This window comes from Protopterus annectens, chromosome 5.part1, assembly GCF_019279795.1.
Source record: "Protopterus annectens isolate FY-2018-M chromosome 5.part1, PAN1.0, whole genome shotgun sequence".
NCBI lineage: Eukaryota > Metazoa > Chordata > Ceratodontiformes > Protopteridae > Protopterus > Protopterus annectens.
The window spans coordinates 478,637,981-478,661,571 of NC_056736.1; positions in this window are offsets into that span (position 1 = coordinate 478,637,981).

The following is a 23,591-nucleotide window of genomic DNA, read 5'->3' on the forward strand; positions in this document are numbered from 1 at the left end:
GTGCATGTCCAACTCATGCACAGACGTGATGTTACTGGTCCCTTTTCTTAATGAAGAATGCCCTTCAAAACAGCACAGGTAACTAAATGTGACAGCCACAAAAAGTGCAGCCTGGGGCTTGTGCCCCCTAGCTATGCCACTGGTTTGTACAGAGGCTGTAAAAATGTTCCACTACCTCAGGATCAAGTGACTGCTAGTAAGGGAAAATTTGAACCTGGAATACCTTGCAATGGGTTAATTCAGTACAGCTGCAGTGTGCAACTCACAAACAAGTACAGTGTCATGCAAACACAGGGTTTAAATACCACAAAAGATGGAAGAATCTAGAAGTTCATATTACTACCCAATCCTTCTAGCCCTTGCACTTTCAACCAATCACTCATGCTAGAGAAGGTCAGGCAGCCCTGTTACTTTCACTGACAGAGAAGGCAGGCCCCTACCAGCACAAGACTGCTGCCAGAAAACTCAGCAATCAAAACAATCAGGCCTGGATAAAACAAACCTGTATCCAGACTATGCCACTTGACCAGAGAACACAGAAAACTCCCAGAAAATGCACTGAAAAGCATAGATACAGCATTCACTCACAAGCAGAAAATACAACTCCCAGTAGGAAAAAAGCAGTTTACAGTTAAGTAACTCAGTAAAAATGCAGCTACAGTAATGAAACACTACTTAGCAATAAAAATACAGTTAAAGTAGTATAAAACAGTACAAGAATTCAGTGAAACAGTAAAAAAAAAACTTTATAAAAGTGCAAAATGTAACAGATTAGCTATATAGTACAACTCTAAGATTTAGGAAGTGCAATTCAGTGAAATAAATGTAAAAAAAAAAAACACTTATTCTTCTCTTGCAGCCTCAGGGAATTTCTGCTACGTCACCGTGATGAATCATTACTCCTCAGTCTGCTAAAAACAAGCACAGACCCCTGCAAACACAGGGTTTAAATATCAGAAAAGATAAAAGAATCTAGAAGCTCAGATTTTGATAGATGCTATTGTTATATGTCTTATTTATTTAGTTTTGCACTTAACTTATTGCACAATTACTGGCAGACTGAAATGGCTTCTGCCTATACATTATCAGTCAGTAGCCATTGATACAGTTCTCCCACAAAGGACAAACAATGTTTGATTTTAACCCCCCCGAAACATGAGTCACACAATCCTCAGTGTCACTTTATGTTCATAAGGATTCTTCACTTCTGCCAAATCAGGTCCTTTATTTCTTTCATTGCAGGAATTGTTTTTTGTCTGATTGCTGTGCATTTGCTATATGTTGCCCATTATACATTTGAAAAACAAATGAATTTGGCTTGAGTTTCTCTAAGCAAGATGTGTTTTGATTGCTGCTAATTTAGAAAGGTATGCTGAAAAGAGTGCTTACACACAATGCACATGCTTTTAAGCACCTGCCTAACACTTCTCAAATTAAGTTTGCACTTTTGGAATGATTTTATTAAATAGATAAAATGTGTCATTGTTTGAATATGGATATTGCCTGATGTGCAAGATGAGAAGTTGAGTTTGTATTGTAGTCAAGTCAGAGTTAGCCTTAGGTGAACTGGCATTCTAGGAAAAGGGCTGCATGATGCTCCCCACTGCCCACTGCCCCCTGTGCATTTCACATAGCGCTTCTCTGGTTTTTGTTCTATTCACACCATTCAGATTACTTTTTTCTTCCTTTTCTCACAGTTTGTCTTATTTTTTTTTGTGCGTTCAGTCATTTAGTGCATTTTAATTAGATAACACTGCACTCATAACCACAGAGGAAATAATTGTGCTATGTCAGGGTTCTGGAGGCCATAAGGCTCCCAGAAGCCAAGGGGGATCTAGATGCTCTGAGATGCATTTTACAGCATTTTTTTAAACAACCTTTTCATCTAATAAAGCTCTAAACAAAATTCATGATTAAGGGGATACATTCAGTGTTACACTCCCAACATTTGCTTTTCCTGCACTCTTTCAACACAACCTAACTAACCAAAACCACACCTAGCTAGCTGTAGAGAAAATAACTGCAATATGCCACAGATCTTAGGGCCAATAGGTCAAAGGAAGCCACAGCATTTTAAAATGTCTTTTTAAACAACCTTTTCATCCCATGATAGGGTAAACAAAAATCCTTATTAAGGAAAGAATTTCAGTCTTACTTTTCAAGTTTTGATTTTTCCTGCATTCTTTTAACACACCTTCACTGACATGCATTACACTGTAATAACGGCAGAGGAAATAATTGAATTATATTGGGGACTGGGGGGCAAAAGGCCTCAGAAGCCATAGGATTATGGATGCTCTGAGGCATATTTTAGAGCTTTTTTTCCCAACCTCTTGATGTAATAAAAGGAAGAACGAAACACATGAACAAGGAAAAAATTCCATCTTACGTTTTATTTCAAGGAAGAAGTAAGCTGTATCAAAGTCTTAATGCACAAACCTGACAAACAAGCATTTTGCAATAAACAGAGAAGACAACTGAGTGGAAGATACATAGATCATACTTGGGAATGGTACCTGCCTTAACCCACTAAAAATGTCACTTTCTGTGTTTCACTTTCTTATATCAAACACCCCCTCTGGTGTTAGATTTGCATAAAAATTAAGACAATTATTTCAAGATGTTTCAGTCCTGTAAGTATATACATCATGCCTCTGTGTACCCCTCTGAAGTCAGGCTAGGGGCAAAACTGAAAAGAAACAAATAGCACATAACATATTTCATTCTTTTTAGCCTGTTGCATATATAAACAGCATACTTCTGTATCCTCCCCAAAAACATAGCCAGCTGTAGATGCCTCCAATGTTTGATGCAACTGATGTTTGATTGTGAGGAAAGTGAAAAATAATGATGACACCTGTTGCTGGCAAACATATATAAACAGCACGCTTCCTTACCCTCCCCAAAAGATAGATGTATCTGATGACTGAATATGAAGAAAGTGAAAAATAGTGATAAGTCTGGAAGTTAGTGCAGAGGGTTAAGGGCTGTAAGCCGCAGTTCCTGTGATAAGGGGTTACAGGGTTTGATTCCCTAACCATTAATTTGCTTTGTGTGTCACCTTCAGCAAGTCACTTAATCAGACTGGGGTAACTGAGAATGTGGGCTTGTTCTTCAATGGTCCCCAGGACAGCAATCTTAGTAACTACCAATGAAGTAGTAAAACTACGAGCTATCAAAGAAATGCTTCCAATTTGTTACTCCTAGACAGTGTACTGCTCCAATACAAGTCATAGTTGCTCTGTGCACACGTCTGAATTTTGTGAGGAAAGTTAAATAAATAATGATCTCACTGTCCCCAGCCCAAAGCAAAGTATAGATTTTAGGGGAAATTAAAGAAATAATCACATCAGGACCACAAGGCCCCCAGAAATTCAATTTTCAGTGATGCATCTAATGCCCCCCACTGTTTTTGAGAGAGATGCATGTTTAAACTGAGATATGTGTAAAATGCAGATGCTTAATTGTGAGAAAAGATGATAGCCATGTAATGCATTTCATCTTTGCTCCACAAAAACAGTTGCCGTACATTATAGAATTCCAAGACACTTTACAGAAATCACATTTACTCATTCATTCTGAAAAAACAGAATAATGAGCAAACAGCAGACAGCTGGTCATTTTCTTCCACAGACAGTGACAACAATAACTACTTCATCTGTGTGTATCAGTTGTTTAGTTAAGTAATCCATCTTACTTCACACATATGCACACTGGTCCTGCAAAGTCAAGTTGTGACTGGCTAAACTGAATGAATAACAAAAGGGTATGTTAATTTCATACAAACAACCCCAGCCCAAAAACAGTTGCCATACAGTAATGCATGTACAGTTGCTTCACAAAAACTATGCCTTGTTTATTCACACAAACCATTCCTAGTAATTTCACACAAATCACACAGCCAGTATAATAAGCAAACAATATCAGCTTGTTATTTTCCCCTGCAGACAGCCTCAGCAATTATAGCGACTTGTATACCTGAAATGATCATGTCTTATTAACAAAAATAATAAATCCTTGTGCTGCAAAAACTTTCCACCATATATTTCAAATCTGACTGTTTTTTTTCCCTATCTTTGCTATGTCTATCATTAGTAATCTTGATTTTCAAAAAAAAGTCAGTGAAGATTACAGCCAACAGTGTGCCAGACATTACAGTTTCATATTTCCTATTGTTTACAAAATGCATGTTGATGCTCAAATCCTGGTGTTTTATTAAGTTCTATTATTTTTTAAGCAAGTTAATGATTAAAAATTGCCCCCAGTATTTGACTTTTGTTCCTCCAAACCTCTTTATACTTGGCTCTGTCCTGGTGCTGCTAAAAATATGTAGTTAATTACATCCGTCATCTTAAAAAAAAAAAAAAAAAAAAAATTTGCATCACCACCAAAACTTCACTTTATCTCTTCTGACCATAGCACTGGCACAAGGCATGGTTCACTTTACATTTGAACATTAAGGGTTTTCTGTCGTGCCCCAACTATGGAGCAAAAACCTTGCAACTTTGAAGTTGTAAAGTGACTTGAATGTTTAAGTCAACAGCACCACCTTTTCCTTGGGACACCAATGTGTGACGTGTACAGGGAGACCTCATGACATCTGTACATTTATTTATTTAAGAAACACTGTGTTTCATTGTTTTAAAATTAAGGCTATGAATTTCATACTATACCTGGACATGAGTTTTTTTAGTCTTAATTTGCTTAATATGTGTCTGTAATTAAGCATTTTCACAAAATAAGGAGCATTATCCTGAAGTGCAATATAAATAAATACAGTCTAAGCTTTTTATGTAGGAGAAAGCCTGCTGCTTCCCATACGCCTAAGTGATTAACACATCAACCTCTAAGGTTTCTGCCCCTTAGAGAATTGTCAAATACTTATTACCACAAAAATGGTTTACCACCATAATTTTGACAATGTTTTGTGTCAGTATTCACTTATTCGAAAAACATTGTCAAAATTAACGTTAGTGAATGAGCATAACAACGAGTTAAAAAAAGTCAACTTTTTGAATTCAAACTGTTGACATTTTTTCAAACTTTCCTCAACATCCAGTGCCATTCACAACATGTTTAGCAGGGGAGCATGCCCCCTGCACCCCCACCAATTATATATACTAACTCAGACGCACACTACAGTGAAGGATGCCAAACTCACAAAAGTGCTACACTGGCATTCACTCATTTGTGTCTTTGGCATCTTTTTTGTAACATTTGTATTCGCAATTTTGGGACGTTGCTGCACTCCCTTCGGAAATAATTACCCGAATATCCACCGGTCGACCATATGATGGTAAACCCACATAAATATCAAATGTTTCATTTCTCATTTCTTCATTTAATTTGGAGAAAAATTCCAGCTTTAAAATATAGCACTTGAGATTATCTGATTAAAGAATTTAAAGAACTTGCATTATGATAGAATTACTTCCATGAGCAAGTCACAGTGCCCCTGTGTTACCCATAAGATGAAGCACACATACCTACAGGTTTTACATTTTTATTATGAAATAAATACATGCATACATACAGGTAATCACACTGAAGCTTTTGTGAGCTTCTATAGCCTGATTATCTCTGAACACTTTAACTGATGACCCATAAAAGCTCACAGCAACAGGGAGCTCAATGAAATTATCTATAAAGTTCAGTAGCCTCTTTACTTGACAAATTAATCTATAAAATTGGAAACTGGATTGTTGAAAATATGAAAATAAAGTAATACAATATCTGCTGGTCTGGTGCAATTTTCAATTTTGGTTACATAATATAGAATAAGACTAATAATTGTATGTTTCATTTTTTGAAGGCTTTGAGAAGTAATATTTTAGCTCTTCAATATCGTTTCAGTTTTCATAATGATTGCTGCTGTTAAATTGACACATCTGTTTTTCTCTAGTAAACAGTCATATTCACTAGTTTAAATTACAGATAAATATAATTTTATTTTTTCTAATACATAAAGGTTATTAAATATTACAAGGTTATTAAATATTACATTCTTTATGCAGAAGTAAAGGGTCTCAAGTTTAATTGCACGCCAAGATCATTGTAGTTTTGAAAACAAATTATACTAGCCCATTTATTGCACGTTATAAAAGAAAACAGACTTGGAAAAGAGCAAGACATTTTTTTTAACCAGACCTAGTTTTTTAAAGGTTTCTTTATAGTTTAAATATTTCCAAAAGAAATATAACCACCTCTACTCATAAAATTTATTTTGCCCTTTCTCTGCACTCAGAGATCTCTCCTCCTAAGATTCAGAAAGGGTTAATGTGATGTAGCTTTCTTAGTTTGGAAGGGAACTGCATCACGCTAAGCCCTTCTGAATCACAGCCCACTCTGCCACTGACATGTTCCCCTTACAGGGACTTTGACAGAGGTTTCATGGGTGAACCCACATGTTAATGCAACAGCTCGAGATAGTGGCTAGGGCTAATTAGCCATGTGCTTGTCCAGCAGAAATGTCTGCAGGTCCACAAACTAAAATGTTATGCTAAAAGAAAAATAAATGCCACAAAATAAGACCGTGATAAATTTACTCCTCAGGGAACATTTCAATGGCAGGAAAGCTGTAAGGCTAGTGTGTTGTGTGGTGTGTGTGTGTGTGTGTGTGTGTGTGTGTGTGTGTGTGTGTGTGTGTGTGTGTGTGTGTGTGTGTGTGTGTGTGTGTGTGTGTGTGTGTGTGTGTGTGTGTGTGTGTGTCTGTGTATGTGGGTGGCTGAATGTGTGTGTGTGTGTGTGTGTGTGTGTGTGTGTGTGTGTGTGTGTGTGTGTGTGTGTGTGTGTGTGTGTGTATATAGTGGCACACCTTTGTTAAAATGATGCATAGGTTGCTAGGGAGAACACTAGCATGGCTACATCCGACTGAAGCCTGGAGTTCAATTCGAAGACATAGTAATGAACCACTAGAGGTCTTTCTCTCTGTGGTTATGCCATGTCTCCCTGACATTGGAATTTCTCTGCATTGTGCTAATTGATAATCCCTTGATCAACCCTCTGCAATAATGATGAGAAATTTATTTCAATCTTGGGGTCTGTTTTTAAAGACTGTATCTTTACAATCATATTCTTGACACGCATTTCTGTCTTTTCAGTACAACACTTTTTTTTTATTTGCAAGATGTCTTATATTTCATTAAAAAGCAGTTTTATATAATCATTTACTACTAGATGACTTGCATTTCATTTAAAAGCAATTTGATATCTTTTTTCATACTGCTAGATGCTACATTTCATTGAACAGCAATTTGATACCATTCGATTTGGATGAGTGTGGATGGATTGTTAATCCTTACTCATTCTTGGCTAGAAACCATAAGCACAATTAAGAGCTAGCAGTTTTGTTTTTGCATTCAGTTACAGTGCTTAGAAGGTTCTATATATTAAGACTTATAGACTGAGAACAAGAATTGCAATGCTGCAAGAACTAAATGGCTGCATTTTCCCTTTCACTGTCAAGTTTTCAGAGATGCCATTAAGTGCAGATTTATGATTAGTCTGCTTATTCACAGTAAACATTTAATAATAATGACAATTAAGCCCTGCATACTGACGCAAAGGGGATTTCAGCAGGGAGTCATAGGTAAGTAGTGAACACCTTCAAGGAGCCCATTTACCTCCTCATGAACGTAATAATAACAGATGCAAAGTTTAGTATTTTGACATTGATGTTTCCTTTGCTTAAGCAATCTTGAAAGCATATGTCAAAATGGATCTGAACTTTTCCTGTCTAGAGACAGATTATATGGTCAATTTACCAAAGTTGTTTCTGCATACCTACTGCATGATTCCTGATTAAATGTAACACTGCATACTTTCACAACCATAATGATTTCTCAGATGTGTAATTTCACTATTATAGGAGACATAAGTGGTTAAGGATTTTTGAAGAGCTGATAATTAAAAAAGACATAGGTTTGCAAAAATTTAAAACAGCAGGTAGAATCTAAGAAGGACAACCTTTGTTTATTCTAATGAGATGCTGCTCATTTGTAGTATTATTTTTTTTTACTATAAAGTGATTATATGTATTTGGGTAAAAGTACTTCCAGTTCACAAATTTTGAAAGATGAGCAGAAATGTGGTGTTTTCTTTTTCAAAGACATTTGCGGATTGCACTTTATATTCCTTGTTATCTACAGTTTAGATCTTACTAGAAATCAAGAGGTCTATATTAGATGAACAAAAGTTCATCTTAGCAAACGCTCACATGAGCGAAAATCCAGGTACTCAAAATTGCAGTCGTGGGGGGCTGCACCCCCCCCCCGCTAAATATATATTCCAACTCCAATATCACACTACAGTGAGGAAAGGGCAAATATTCCCATCCTCACTGTACCGCAATCTCACAATTGCGGTTTTGAGTTCCGCAATATTTGCTCATGTGAGCGTTCGCTAAGATGAACTTTCGTTCATCTAATATAGACCCGAAATCACGTACCTGAAATTACCTACAGACAGGAGATGTCATTGAAAAAGATACGTATCATGTAATATCCGCCATTGTGGACTTAACTTTAAAATTAAGAATGTTCAAACAAACATTTCTCTCATACAAGAAAATTCCTCAAAAATAACTGAAATGTCAAAAGCTCTATCACAACAAGCTGTTAAAACATACAGGACATTGACACTAGTGTAAGCGAGGTAGATAGCAGAGGATGGCTAAAGGCATAGAGGAAGAAAACACTGTGAATTTTTCATTATCATGATTACCACAAACCCTTCAATTAACAAAGATTTATCAAATGGAATAGAAAGGGCTCAAAAATCTTTGTCAAAATCTTCTTCAAAACCTAATATTTCACCAAGATCGATGATTATGAAGTTTAGATCATACTTGGATATAGATTTAATTCTTAAAATTGCATCTTCTAAACACTGTGTGAAAAAAGTTAATAACAAGGTTTGACAACGACTACACCTCACAAACAACAGAAGTGATAGCCAGTGTGATTAAAAAAAATAACGCAATGTTAAAGTACATTTTTCTATCTAGCAAGAGTAAAAATATCTTACTTGGAAGAACAAACATTTTCAAGCTGCTGGATGACGCATCTTCAAGCATCTTAAGGAATAAATGACTGCATAATAGTAATGAGATAGAATTAAGTTTATATAACTTAAGGGTTGATCAGAAAAAGCCACATGGAAAAATCTAGTGTCTTCTAAAAAATCAAGTAAAATAACTTCTAGTAGCAACACTAGCAACTAGACTTGAAATATTCATTTTTTTTGTAAAAGTCTCGCATTCTGTATTGGTTGAAATACTAACAGAAATGCAGAAAAAAAACCTCCATTTAACTTGACATTAGTGCAATTAAAGCTAAACAAGTTCTGAGTAAAGACATTCAAAAGATAGACAGACTGACAGACAGATAAAAGGCAATTAGTGAACATATTATAAAGCAAACTATCACATTAAATAAACATGTCTAACACTGAAAAGAAAAAGTACATTATTTAGTTTAGATCATCGTTTAAGCCACCTTAATTTCAAGGATTTTTTCTCTATGCACTTTTTCCTGCTGTCCTTGTATAATGTCAAGCATCCTACTATCATCCTAGTCTACTTGTCCACTCATCTTGGATCTTCCTCTGTGAGGGTAAAAGCTGCCAGAGGGAGGCTGTCATTCAAGCAGACTCAGCAATAGATTATGGCCTCTCCAGCATCTTGGCAAAGAGAACATATTTATTTATGAATGTGTGATCCCTCTTCTGAGCAGGGATGCAGATGACCCACATCAATGTAGAGACCACAATGCTCTCTTGATACAGATAAATACTTCAGTATACTTGTAATGAGAGCTAGTGATATAGTCGATTTGTGCCTGAAGGACCACCCCTTTGAATGCCACATTTGTCATTAGATAGCACTGGACTGCCCTCCATTCCTCCATGCCAGCTATGTCTTTTGCCAAAGCCACTAATCAGTCTCTGGTCACATGAGTATTCAACAAGACTTCATCTATCTGCATCACTGGCAAAGGCAGCACCTTGATTTAAAGATGGTTTGATAAGGATAAACCCATTCAAGTCAGAGGGGTTCTTGACATCTAATAACAGTTGCCAAAGCAGTTCCCTGTCAGATAATTTTAGCAGACGATCTTTCTCATCCACATCTCCTGTGACCCTTTCTAAAATAAAATAAATCTTTTAAAAGTGCTACATTTAATAGAATGCATATTCCTTATTAATTGTTATGACATACATATGGTATGCGGACCTCTAATACAATTGTCTAGCTTTTCTCCCTTTATAAAATAGTGAAAATGACACAGATTACCTGCATGCACTAAAATTCCATATTACAACTAAATTGGCCTGGGTATAAATACTTTTTATAAGTCATAATATCCAGATAATAAGGATCATCTGCAACAAATTTGCATTACTTACACAAATTACATGGAAATATTTTTTTCTGTTACTGTTAGATAATGTTTGTTGTGTTTTTAACTCTGTATTTGTCTAGCAAACCTTTTAAATTCTTATAGTTTGTAAAACAACTGGAGTTCTACTCTCCAGTCATTGCTTTACAACAAGACTCATCATTTTCCAGTCTGAAAAGTCCTTGCCATGGGGACATAAGGATTTTATTTCTCACACTTGAGCACAATCCACACTCCAGACTCATATAGCAACTTCGGCTGTCAGTTTGTAGGTGTTGCAGTATAATGTTCCGCAGTCTCAGGCTGAGTTCTTCCAGTCTGCTCCTTAAGTGACAGTTTTGTGCTTGCCCTGGTTCCTGTTTTTTGTTCATTGTATTAAGTTTTTGATTGTCTTATGTTCTTTGCCCCTCTTTGTCTGCCCTGATCCATCATACCCATCTGTTTTTTTCTCCTCCTCCTCCCTAACATTGTATTACCTGGACACTGGCCTATTGCTTATTTCCATTATAGGTTTTTATTCACAGTAGTTGTTTCACATAACACCAGGAGATATTATCCTGTTAGCATTCATGTTCCTCCCATTAGCTTCAGCCAAAAACATTTGGATAAGTTTGGTCAAACATAAAATTGGTAAATAAACTCAAGTTATTCAAAGTAAATATTTTCGTATGTAAGTTTTTGAATATATGATATAGGTTTTAATTTGGACCCATATTAGCTATTAAACTCTGACATAAAGCTAACACATAATTACCCTACTTCCTATATATTACCAAGCAGGTTATTATAGACTGACAGACAAAGCAGTGATGAAACCATATACAAGGGATGTAAGGTATATTAGCACTCTTCTCCTGGACAAGACCTCACTTCAGTTCAGGTGCAGAGCTACACCCCTTAGGATGTGCTCTTTAGTAGGTCATGAATCTTGGTGATGTGACACCCTACCCCCATGTAGAAAAGGAGGGAAAAAAGGGGGTTGATGATAAGGTGAAGTTTGGGATAACATGTCTACAGTAGTAGTAGTGAATATATTTTCAAGACATTGAATACTTCCAGACAAACAGCTCTGTCATGTAGCTAAGGAACCTTACGAAGGTCCTAAATAAGCCTTCAGACATTATTGCCTCCTGGTCCAGTACAGTCAATTAAGAGTCTTTACGACTGTTTTCAACATCCTTTTCTCATATATTGCAGTCTTAATTAAACAGGATATTCATTGCTGTCCATTTACTGAGTAAAGCTCAAGCTGTTTTTTGGTAGTGAAAAAATTGTTTAGGTATTGTTAAAATATTTTAAACTTAAATACTGATTAGATCATGATATAATTATAATGATAGTCAAGATGATATATTTCTTAATTGTCTGAAACATGGTCAAAAAGAGAAATTAGGGGCAAAAAGCCATTTGTCTCCCCCAAACTAAAGAAGAGACTTTGTTCAAATATCTCAACAACATGGAGCTCTACTTTGTCATTATTGCTATTAGAGTACATGGCATATCCACTAGTACCACACAAAGTATACTGTTGTTGAAGAAAACAATTATAATGCATGTGGATGTGCTAACAACATGAGGTCCTTTTAAATAGAGCTAATTAATATAGATAAGCTTCCCTGTGATAACTTGGTTTGCTTTCTCCTCATTCACAATAATAGGACACTGACAACATGTGTTCAGTCATCAGATGTACATGGCAAATCCATGTATTTAGATAAAAGCTCACAGTTAGATAATATGATTACTATCACTGAACATATCACCAGTGTGAGGGAATTATTTATCCACATCAGTATACTCGCTTATGTCATTGCATATGGTTTGGCAAACTACAAAGACTCATCTGTGAATACAGCTCATCATACCAATAGACAGAACTTTTCTTCTGCCTCATGAACAAATCAAGAGAAAGATAGATTACACCTTTTAAAAGAAACCACAGTTGACTAAACTTAGATTCAAAGTCAGTAGCATGCAAGGGGTGCTTGTAATAAATGTTTACTATATCAGTTATTTCAATATTCATAATTGTTGTTCTCTGAAAATGCTCCAGTAAAACTCCTGGTCCATGTTTATACTGTGATACGCTCAGGTGGTAGAAAATGTTGATTATACAACAACCCCCCCATTAATATTCCAAAACGTGCATGCTGATTGGTCCAGGCTTTTTCCATTAGTATAAGTATTTTTTACAGCAACGGAGAACGCAAGATCTCAGTTGCTTTTTACACACTGTCTTGCTATGTTAAATGAGTTTAACATAGCGAGACAGCTTTAAAAAAGTAATGGAGATCTTCCTATCTCCGTTGCTTTTTAAAAAGGTGTCTCGCTATGTTAAATGGGTTTAACATAGCTAGACACTTTGTAAAAAGCAACGGAGATCTTGCTTTCTCCGTTGCTTTTTTTAATCCTGTCTCACTATGTTAAACTCCTTTAAGATAGCGAGACAGTTTGTAAAAAGCAATGGAGATTGTCCGTTGCTTTTTTTAAAGCTGTCTCACTATGTTAAATTCTTTTAACATAGCAAGAGAGTTTGTAAAAAGCAACGGAGATGTTGCTTTCTCCGTTGATTCCGCTCACAGCTCTGATGTACTGCATAAGTATAGGCATGCGCAGTACATCAGAACTGCCGCAGAATACCAGACAGCTGTGAAAGGGCAGCAAGGAGGCATTATACAATGCCATTATTTAAGAAAAGTAATTATTTATTTTTTTAAATAATGTCATTGTATAATAGCAATAACCCACTTCTGGGTGTGGCTAATGCTGGATTTACCCACAATTGTCTTTGTTTGGCCACACAGGCTTCGCCCTCGTGACCAAACCACACCAACCGTGGGTAAATCCAGCATTACCCACACCCAGGCATGGGTTATTGCTATATTAAATCCTTCAGCCATATGTAGAATGTAGTTCCTATGCTGAAATCTTAAATAGCATCTTCATTTTGGATGTGTTCCCATCATCACTGCTCTGACTCTATGCCATTTTTCGGGATAGTACTTTCAAGGATAAACTAGGATACTTCACCTGGACTATAAAGGTGCAGTAGAGTAACATGCATTTCAAAATCATGATCCAAAAGCCACACTCTAGATTTTTTTTAATTATATTTGCTAACCATAGAAAGACATATAGATGTGAATGTGCTTAGCTTTAGTATAAGCCTTTTTACTACATTTTACTAGCTTAACATTTAAACTGTGTCAGCCAGGCAGTAGATTGGCATCTGAACACTCTGAGTACAATTATTTTAGCTGGTTACGTCATATATTGCACAGGTAGTGTGGTTATGTGCTAAATCCGAGTGACACAGTATTAAGCTGCAGGACTGCAACCCCAGCAAATGATGCATGTATTTTTATGTGTTTTTTTTTACTTAAAACAATTTACTTTCTCATTTCAAGACCTAAAACTCCACAAATGGGCAGTTCTATGGAGATCTGATTTCTGCATAAAAAATAAAAACTGAGCTTACTCAGCAGGGCTGATTTCTAAACCTTTTCACATACTCCCTTGCAGATATTATGTTTTTTATCTATTACTTCAGGTCTTACTGATAGTTCTGGGAAGAAGAAATGTTGTTTCAGTTGGGGCTGATTGTGTTGCTAGAAAAAACAATGAGTAATTATTTCTGAATGGCTCAGCCATGGGAGATGCCAATTGAAAGTAAAATATTTCTTGTGCATGGATATTGACACTATGAGCAATGACAAATGAACTGTTTTGTTTTTATATGATATATATATATATATATATATATATATATATATATATATATATATATATATATATATATATATATATATATATATATATATGTGTGTGTGTGTGTATGTGTGTGTGTGTATGTATATATATTATTTTATTTATTTTACATTTGTTTACAGGGGAAAGTTCAACTAGACTCACGTCCATTTTCAGCAGAGGCCCTGGGAGAAAAACTCGACATGTAACAAAAGACAATCAGAAAACAGCTGATATATATCAGTAGTATGCATACAGGTAATATTTAGTCTTTCTAGATAATACATTTGAAGATCAGATTATACACACTGCTAAAATACTGGATTCCTGAGTATAATTAATACATGAAGAGGTTATATAGGAGAATAAGAAATAAGCTAAATTACAGGATTCCTAAGTATAATTAATACATGAAGAGTTGTATAGCTCAATAAGAAGCACAACAACATTAGACAATATTACAACACAATGCTTTTCATAGGAAATAGGTGGAGACACCAGTGGAATACATTGAGTCAATATTTCTTTGGTTCTTAAATGCCGCAGTTTGAATGGTGTTAGTGTGCAAATGCCTATGTAACAGATAGGACTAGAAGTTGTGGTTAGTCCAGATGTGAAGCTAGAGGTAATGATCTTGTTAAAGAGGGATTAGTTAGGACCAGAGCAAGGGCACAGCCATTTGTTTAATAGGTGTGTTTTTAGGGTTGATTTAAACTGGACAAGAGATATAATAGTTGTAATATTTTCTGGAAGTGCATTCCAGATTTTTCCAATATAGTTTGAGAAGAGGGAGTCTCCTACTTGTTTTTTGCTTATGCTGATTTGTATGTGGTGCTTGATAGTGGATCTTAACATTCTGCTGGTGGCATAGGGTTGAAGCAAAGTTTGTAAATCAGGTATTTTTTCAGGTTCATATAGTATTTTGTGGGCCATAGTTAACTGTTTGTAATGAAGGAGGTGTGGAAGTTCTAGCCAGTTGAGTTGTTTGAGAGAAACACACTGGTTGGCTCTAGCTGGAAAGTTTGAAGCTAATCTGGCAATTTTGTTATAGCAAGAATCAAGTTTTGCAAGCTCTGATTTCTTTAGGTTTGTGAGTATGGGGGCTGCATATAGGAGAGTAGAGATTAAGTGGGATTGGCCAATAGTAGCTTTAGTATTTTTGGTGAAGTACTGTTTGTTTTTATACAGGGTTCCTAATTTTGTGTGTACTTTTTTAACTATTTGTGAAATATGATTGTTGAACTTTAAGTTGCTGTCACTTTCAACACCTAAGAATTTGGTGTGTGAAGGTAGATAATGGTGTTTTTTAGTGAGATAATGTTAAAGGCATTAATAGTTAAGGTTGATTTAGTGGGTTGGAAAATCATAAGTTTTGTTTTTTTTGGGATTTAAAATTAGTTGAGCATTAGTAAGCCAGGTTTCAACTGCTAGGAAGGATTGCTGTGATAAGGTCTGCAGTTCTTGTATTGTGGGAGCGGCACATATCACTGTTGAATTATCTGCATATTGGATGAGAGAGGCTTGTGGGGTCGAATTGTGTAGGTTACTTGTAAATAAAGAAAAAAGTAATGGACCTAAGATTGGGCCTTGGGGGACACCTAAAGTCACTGGTTGCCAAGAGACTGCTTGTTGATGTCCAGTAAGGTAGTCCTGGATCCAGGCAAGAGTATATTGGCGAAAGTTTAGTTTGGAGAGTACATTTAGCATCTTGCTATGGGAGACCATATCAAAGGCTTTTTGATAGGTTGAGTAAGACAGAGAATACATAATTGTTGTTCCTGTGATAGTTGCCAGTATTGGTAAATGCCATTAGAGCAGTTGATTTACTGTGATATGCACGAAAACCATGCTGTATGTTGGTTAAAGGTTTATGGGTATACAGGTAATCAGAAACCACCTGCATATGAAGAGTTAAAAACTTTTCCTGAGCCATTGGTTAATAGTCCATGGAGGAAAGTTTTGAATTTGATTGATACCCTACATATGGAACGAAACTCTTCCTAACTATCATAGTTTATATATTAATTTATTATTTAACTACAAATGTTTTTATCTGAACCCTTTTTGTCAGGCTGAATGTAAATACTGTAAATAGTTATTGAATGTTATGAATGTATTAAATTATTGTATTATTTTATCAAAATAAAAATCATTTTAGTAAAAAAAAAGAAACCTGCATATGAATGACCCTCTCTAGAATTTTGGAAAGAGGTGATAATATTGTGATAGGTTGGTAGTTGGTGAGTTCTGTTGATGAGCCTCCCTTATGGAGAGGTATAATGTGAGAAATTTTCCAAATGGGAGGGACTTTTTGTTCTGCTATGGATCTGTACATAAGAACAGATACAGGATAGGCTACACCATCAGCTGTTACCTTTAGGAACTCAGCAGGTAGGTTGTCTACAGCTAATGTGGTGGGTTTTAGCTTTTTAAGCAGTTTTTTGATTGTCTCTGTAGGTACGGGTTGCAGGGTGAAGTTGGATTTAATACTGGGGGAGATAGATGAAGTTCTGGTATGTATGGGGGTTTGATTGTTGGACAAAGTTAGTATAGTTTCAGTAAAGTATTTGTTGAATAGAGTAGCAGTATTGTCAGACTTATTAGTAGTGTTAGGAGGCTGTATCCTGACTTTGCCTGGTTGAATTATATTATTTATAGCTAACCAGAATTTTTTGTGGATTATTGCAGTGCTTATTTTGTATTTTGGAGTAGTAATTTATTTGGTCTTGTTTAATTTGCTGTTGTGCTTTGTTTATAAGTTCAAGGTAGTGTTGTAGAGTGGGTTGGGACTTTGTTTTGTTCCATGTTACCCATGCCTTGTCTCTGGATTTATGTAGTGACAGTGTTCCTTTTGTTATCCATGGAGCGTTATTTGATTTGATACGAATATTTCTACTTGGGACCTGAGAGTTTAGTATAGATAGGAAGGTAGAGTTAAAGTAGTCGATTGCTTCCTGTAGGGGTAGAAGTTTCAGGGGTGTCCATTTACAATGTTTGAGTATATCTATAAGGTAATTGGAGTTCAGGTGTTTTTTTTTGTTTCTTACTTATTTATATGTTATTTGTGTATTGGCTTGGTTCCTCAGTAGATAGGTTGGGTAGTGGTCACTGAGACTATCTGGCAGATAGCCAGAATAAGAGTACAGTTCAGGCCTATTTATTAGTATCCAATTTAGGGAGGAGTGTTTGTTAGATGGTTTATTGATTCTAGTGGGTGTCTGGATAAGCTGTGTGAAGCCGTGCAGGTTTATGCAGTTTTTGGGTTTGGGCAACCAGTCAATATTAAAGTCACCCATAATAATAATATCCTGAGGTAGTGTTATACTACACCAGTGTAGTATATTTTCTAAAGCTTCTAATTATCCTCAGGGGGCATGTAGATACCTATATATATATATATATATATATATATATATATATATATATATATATATATATGTGTGTGTGTTTTCTTGTGTTTATTTTTAATTTAACAAATATAACCGGTGTTATCGGGGCGTAGATGTTTTTCATCTAAGGATTCTATGGAGAGGTGGTCTTTGAAAAGTAGGGCCACCCCTCCCCCTTTTTGTAAGTCTGTCTGTATGCAAGACATTACATCCTGGTGCTAGTATTTCATTGTTGCCTATGGAAGGCTTTAGCCAAGTTTCAGTGAGAAGTACAATATCTGGAGTGTAAAGAGAGGTTGGTATGCAATTCATGGACTTTATTGTTGATACTTCTTATGTTAATATTTAAAAGAAGGATGTCAGATTTGCTCCTAGGAGGGATGATTGTGGCTTGGGGGGGGGGGGTTGGTTGTGAATATATGATAATTTGTGAGGTCAAGCTGCATGGATTGTAGGTTGGGCCAGGATTTAGGTGAATGTCACCACTAAGAAATAATTTGTCAGCTAAGTTGACTATAGTTTTAATGAATTTGACTATTTGTTTGTCGTAGTACAGAGATATAAAGTAAATTTTAGGATGAGGGTGAAGGGAAACTTGTATATGGTGAAGTGTTGTTATATTGAAGATGGAATGACAAATAGGGATGTTAACTGGAATGGATGTTGGTTGATAGTTATTAGAGGTGGAATGGGAGGGGATTCATTTAGGTGGGTGTGATAAGAGGTGAAGTGGGCTGCTGTGGATAATTGTAACAGAGTGATTGTCAGTATGTACTGGTGGTGAGTGTATTTAGTAAGGGGTTGAAAGTTACTGATATTATTTGTAATGGAGGGGATTAGTAAAAGCCATTTTGGTAGAAAGTGTTGCTTGTAATAATATATAAGTTGAGGAGGGGTGTAATACAGTAATTTAGTGACAGTGTGTATGTGGGTGGTTTGATGTGATTAGTTGTTTAGAGAGGGGGAGTGGTTAGAGAAGTATAAATGTAAGGATACGGGGGGGTAGGTCGGGATAGGAGTGAGTAGAGGAGCCCGAGTGCAGTGAGGATGAACTGTATGGGTTGAACCCAGTTACCAAGAGCTGCCAACTGTAAAAAAAAATCAATAGGACCAGGTCAGTATCTGTGTCCAAATTGCAGGTACAGGTTATTTAGCTAGATACATCTTGTAGCTAATATATGTTGCGTCAGGAGGAATACCCAATGGAAAAGTGTATGTAATAACAGATGCTGGTCTGTAGCACTACTAAAATATAATAGATTTAAAAGTTAAAATTTCTTTATATATATATATATATATATATATATATATATATATATATATATATATATATATATATATATGGGTTCCGTCAATTTGTATGAAGTTTCACCACTTCGAACTCCACTTCACTGAGCCCACTTTTTCGAAGTAGTGAAACTTAGAACATTGACTTTGGTAGGCACACTATAGCACAGAATGGGAATATTCCCTTTTTCCTGCTGTAATGTGATCTCGGAGTTGGTATATTTAAGTAGGGGGGTGTGGGTGGTGCAGGGGGGCTTGCTCCCCTACAAAAACATGTTTTAGTGGGGGGTTTTTTGGGTAGTAGACCAGCGAAAGTGCACTTTCATTTAAGTGGACTTTCGCTATGTAGGGTCTACTGCTTAATTTCGGAGAAGTGTATCTTCGTTGTTAAGCAGTAGACCCATTTATATATACAGACAGACATACGTATAAGCACGTAGATAGATATATAGATGAAATGCATTTATTCCCATTGCTTACTGCATGTTTAGCTTGTTTTATACACATCTATTTAAAACTTTGAGGTCCTTCTGGTGTCTTTATATTTTTGGAGTCTATTTTTAGAAACCAAATGACTTCCAAACTAATAATGATAAGCATGAGAAATGGCAAAGTGTATGACACTGGCATAGTTAATCTATACTGCCCTATCATGGAGATATTAATGACTATTTGCTAGTTGTTAACTATATTTTTAGGTCTATGTTAGCATGTTGACTGGGCTGTTTACATTGACACATATAAAATGAAATACCAAAATCTCAAATGGCCACAGTAGTGATTTCTTTTTCCCAGGGAAAACAAAATTGCTGGGCCATAGTCAGGAATTTGCCATTTCCTGCACTGTAGTGTGATCCTGGAGTTGATATATTTAAGTAGGGGGTATGTGTGGGATGAAGGCCCCCACTTTATTTTGTCTGTTGGTTTGGTTTGTTTGCTGTTGGCCCAGCAATTTTTTCCCCTGGGAGAAAAATTGCTATTGTGGTCATTCAAGATTTTGGGATTTCATTTTATATGTGTCGATGAATAGCCCTGTCGACATGCTAATAAAAACCCATATTTTCTTTCATACATTCTAATGTTACAAGTGAAACAAGTTAATGTTCTTGAATGGAGTGATATGAAATGTCATGGCATGAGACACAAATATATTGCCACTGTTCATGTATAGTACACTATACTTGAGATATTACTAGTTGTTTGATTGCAATAATGAAAATATGCATCATTTGCATATGCATATTAATATTAGCAGAACTAAGTGACTTACAGATTATTGCATAGCATCTAATAGAACTTAGATGATAAAGACGTTAACTGGCGTTGATAAATGCACTGTGAACTATACATGTTGAGAGATTTTCCATATTATTTGCATTCTTAATTAAAATATAAATATATATTTTCAAATTTCACTAATTATTTCAATAATCAAGCATTCAAGAATTAATTGTTTTCATAAGAAAGCTAATGCCTTAATGAACAAAAGTACTTTAACACTGTATGTCTAGCTTGTACAGTTTCCAATGTGCAAAAAGCTGTTGCTGCAAAACTAGAGGAAAATGGAAATCTAGGATTGTGTTCATTAATATATATTACATTATTAATGTAAAGTCTGTCAATGCTCTGACTATTATTACTGTAAGGAAGATTTTTACTGATAATATTATTATCAGTAACTTTCTGATAGTAGTTACTGTTTACAAAATATTTATGTTTTTGGCAATGCTTTTTATCTTAATTTTTTAGATAATGCTCTAGAATGTAGGGGTACATATAGGGTGCTAGAGATATGACATTCCAAAGCTCAGTGATTTGAACTGTAGGGTGTGTATCATCAATAAGTTGAAAGACATTACTGTTGCCATTATTTTATTTATCTACTTATGTATTATTGTGTTTATTTGATCATAGTCATCTGTGGTTTACACAGCAAAGTGACTGTAACTAGTTAGCATTGTGTCTGTGTGTGTGTGTGTGTGTGTGTGTGTGTGTGTGTGTGTGTGTGTGTGTGTGTGTGTGTGTGTGTGTGTGTGTGTATGTGTGTGTGTGTTTGCATGTGTTCATATATGCATGTGTGCCCATGCATGAGGTTGCAGTGGGCTGTAGTTGTATATGGCATCAGTGATATGAAATTCACTACTGTGGTCATTGTTTAGTTATCAAGTTGTACAATTCAATGAAGTGGCTATAAATTGCATAGTATAGAGGCTACAGTTCAATGAAGTGGCTATAAATTGCATAGTATAGAGGCAGTTTGTGGCTGAAATTGACTGATCTATGCTGTTGTTTGCTCTCGGTTAAATAGTCATTGATCTGTCATGGCAGGGCAAGCATGTGTTTGAGCTAAACAGACCAAAACGCATTATTGTGACCATTATCCTTTCTTGTTTGATCAGTGTCAGACATTTGAGATGCACATAGTGAGTAAAATGGTTATAGTTGGAGGGTACTGAGGCAGCTTCTGTGAGAAAGTAACTTGGCAAGGTTAGTGCATTTTTGAATAAAATTATTTTATTAATTATGAGCATTATTTTTATTTGTGCATTGTCAGACTTTTGAGGTGTACACCATCAACATAGTGGCTATAACCCCTTAATTATTTGAAATAAACCATTTGTTAAAGTAGCTTTAGAATGTAATTTGAAGAAGAAAACTATTATATGTGTTATTGTATGGACTAGTTATTTATGCACAATCGTTATTATGCTCTGTGTTGTCAAAAACAAAATGTACTGCTGCAAAATATATTAAATATATTTCTTATATTACATATAAAAAGACCGAGCAGTCATTGTTTTAAAAGGTCAGAAACTGAAGTCTAAGCATATCACTGAGTTGGTAGAAATGTCATATATTTGTAAAATAAACAAGTGGAATACTGTAGTACGACTTGTGGAACAAACGCAAAATGACCTGTGATACTGTTGCTGTATGTGATTTCTTATGTAATGTAGGCAGACGCTATGATTCTTAGATATGTGCTGTGTCCTGATGCAAGGCATGCGTTGAATAGCAGTGATATACCACAATGTGAAATGCACATAAATCCCCCCCCCAAAAAAAAAAAACAAACAAACAACAAACTGTGAATATGTGCTGTGATGTGGAATCCAGAGCAAAGTCAAAAAGCTGCAAGCAGACCACAATGGAGCAGAACAAGAAGTAGTCTGTGAAACAATAGGGTGGCTATGCACCAGTTATTGTGTACCTTGTGAGATGAGATGGCAGTATGCATTACAAGTCATTGTATGCTGGGACAAACTATCAGAGAGCACTTTATAGTTACATTTCTCACAAAGGTGTAAACACCTGTAGTGTCCACTTATTGTTTACTTGAAAGGGGTAAAAAGATGAGTATAATACAGCAAGAAATGGGAGAATATAGGAAGTGGAGGTTTACAAGGTTAGATGTTTGAAGGAACAGTAGGAGACTGGAAGGCAGGGTGAATTTTTGGGGGATAGGTACCTCATTTATAGTTTATATGCTGAGAGACAAAGGTTGATGGGAAGGATGACTAGAAAGCAGGGTGCAGAAAAGTTTGGATGGGTAGATAGTAGAGGCATACATAGATAAACTGCAGTTGTACAGAAGTAGGTGTGCACACATAAGAAAGAGGAGGCCTTGAGTTGGCATAAAGAGACAGATGATGAACAAATGATGGGTAGGAATGACAATGTAGAAGGCATCGGAAGGGGGATGTGGCACAATGGAAGGGAGTAGAAATCTGGCTAAAGTTAGGTTAGGATAAAGGCTGAATACTGGCTGATAACTGCCCAAGAAAGATATAACCGTGACCCAGCAGATGTGTAGGATGTTTCAGGTTGCCTGTTGGCAGGGACCAAACTTTCCTCTGAAAGACCAATGGCAGTAGTCAACCCACTGAGGGCATCTGCATGTGCTAAATGAGGGTCATGGTAACTGCTACCCAGCATGCCATTGCATTGCCAACTTACTCTTGCACCTCTTGCTAGAGTGGATGATTAAGCCACAACGGGTGAGTGAGCTGGATTACCTACTTAGGAGAGGTCAGGACCCCTCTTAGGAGACACTCCCCTCTTAGACTTGTGACCTGCTACAGCCACAGTGGAATGCTGGAGAGAGGCTGGTGGGAGCTGATTCACCTGTATGCCATCGGCATCATTATGATTTGCAGCTGGGATACCAAATGGAAAGGATTATATTAGTGAAGATGATTTACACATGGTGCAGATAATATAGTACAAATCAGTATGTAACATGCTAACCAATCACACTGTACTAAAACTCTCAACTGCCTCCTTTGACAGCCAACAAGGCTGGGGTCTTGCTCTGCCCATGCTGAAATGCTAAAAGACCCATCAGCCTTCTGACATAGTGACAGATGACCTAGAGACAGTGATGCAAAACTGCAGTCCCATGTGTACAATAGCAGAGTCCTAGAAATGTGTCCAAAGCCTCATACAAGCCACAGAAGTCTGAAAAGGTGCCTACTACCACACAGCTAAGACACAGTCTCAAATGCAAGTGCAAGATAGAGGAAGGCTGATATGTTGCCCAGTGCCCCATAATATAACAGATGTGTGTACCCCAAAGTATGCAGCATTGCCAAGATATATACAAGCAACAGAAATAGCACATTTACAACCCCATAGTAGTCCCCTTGAAATGTTGTGCTATCTGTCTGAGAAATCATCTTTGTTATGAGAAATGTCCTGAATGACTGAAAAAAGAGTACTGTTACAGTTTGAAAAACAGTATCTATGTGAAATACTTGCAGTATCATTCAGG